This window comes from Fragaria vesca, linkage group LG4, assembly GCF_000184155.1.
Source record: "Fragaria vesca subsp. vesca linkage group LG4, FraVesHawaii_1.0, whole genome shotgun sequence".
NCBI classification, from domain to species: Eukaryota; Viridiplantae; Streptophyta; class Magnoliopsida; order Rosales; family Rosaceae; genus Fragaria; species Fragaria vesca.
The window spans coordinates 6,108,393-6,110,420 of NC_020494.1; positions in this window are offsets into that span (position 1 = coordinate 6,108,393).

Consider the following 2,028-nt stretch of genomic DNA (forward strand, 5'->3'; position numbering starts at 1 on the left):
GGGATAAAGGTTTTATCGCTTGCGGCATGCATTCGATTTTTACCTTAGTAAATTAATTTGGGGAAACATTAAATATTTTATTTATTATTTATTTTTGTCCACTCACTCTAACGTTATTAAATGTTTTTCCCTGGGCCCTTCGTTTTAAATTGCCCAGTCTGCAGAGTTCGAGTTGGATCTAGTAGGAGACGAGGCATAGTCACCCGCTTTTCGGCCAGTTTTCATCAGTAGGTTACCTGTTCAACCTACTTGTGTTTTCTTGCTTCCGCTTGTGTTTAGTAGCTCTGAATACTTTAGAATTTTTGTATATTATGTGATATTCAGAAGCGTTAAATTAAGAGTGTAATATGAAATTTTCGAGTTAGGGTTGTCCATCTGCAAGGGAGATTTGCTTAATCTTTTCAGTAAATTTTCCTTGGAGGTGGTCCCCGCACGACTTACTCTGGGTTTCAGGGTGAAATTCGGGGTGGGTCGTGTCAATTAGGGTCAGCGACCTTGAAGGTAACATTATGTTCAACTCCATTGTTTTCAGTGGAATTGACTTCCATCAATTCCTTGTATTTCTTGTATGCGGCAACAACATTTGCAGGAGCGCGACAACTTTTAGACCAGTGGTCCTTGGACCCACATCTGTTGCATTGACCATCAAAGGCAGAAGAAGAGCGAGCATGCTGCTTCCGAGGAGGAGCGGCGCCGCCCTTGGGGCCGGCGGCACCGGTGTCTCGACGCCATGAGTTGGTACGGCCACTAAAGCCGCTACCTTTTCCCCGAGAACTAGAGGCACGGTGGTGTTGATTCCCACGTGCATAAGGTTCATTCCTATGTTGATCCTTGCGTTTCGGAGCTTTCTTACTCCGGTTGCAATTGTAATTAGATTCCGGAATTTTCCGGGTGCCTACAGGACGCAAATTTTGCTGATCATTGATCATGTTATTCTTTTCTTCCATAAGGAGATGCGTCATTAAGCCGCTAAATGTAGTAATCCTCTTATTTGTGAACTCAAGCCGATATTGGTTCATGAGGATCTTAGCGACTGAAGGGAAGGTCGAGAAAGTCTTTTCGATCATGTCGGCATCACTTTTCTCGACTCCACATGAGCTCAGTTGAGCTTGTAGGCAAAGCATATCCCTATTGAAGTCATCAACCTTCTTGTAATCCAAAAGTCGGATTTCATCCCAGCGAGTAATTAGTTCTGGGAGCAAGGTCGAGTGAATGTTGCCGAAGCGTTCGGCAAGGGCATCCCACAGATCTTTTGGATCGTGCTTGGATTGATACTGCCTGCGCAGTGTGGGATCGATATGCTTACGAAGGAACATGAGTGCCTGAGATTTTGTTCTCTTGCTAGGCGGTTCCTGATCTGGATCGGGGAATATGGTCTCGGTCAGATCCTTAACGATGAAGGTTTGTTATATGTCCGAGACCCAACGATGGTACTCAGTACCATGGGCGTCGAGGACGTCAAATTCAATGCCTCTGTCCATCTGCATACAAGAGAGAACAAGTCGTATTAGTTTTCTGTTGGAGACCCTGAAAAAGGTACTCAAACACAATGCTTTTGGTTTGTCTCTCTAGGGTTAATCAAACACAACCCTAAATGTCCGGAGTCGATCAAACACGACCCGGAAAGAAAAAAACTTATGTGAAGGTGATCAAACACACCTTCAAAATAGCAATAACCAAAGTTGATCAAACACAACTTTGGACCCGGGGAGGATAACCGGGATTTTTAAACCTGCAAAGACACCGTCCCAAGCATAGAATGGAGTAGAAGAAGAGGAGAAAACACTTTATCTCCCCCGAGGTTATTGAACTTTGAAGAGTTTTATGGTTGTAAAGTAAACATACCGTAAAACTTGAATGCTTGATCGGACGAGAAGGAAGCAGTGGAGCGGACGGCCGGGGAGCGGCAGTCGGTGGGGCAATCGGCGGCGGCAGCGGCGGCCGAGGAAGGGCCGAGGGTTTCGGCTTTTGGTTTTAGGGTTTGGGAGAACTATTAGCTCAAGGGTTTGAGCAAAGGGCTGATAACGT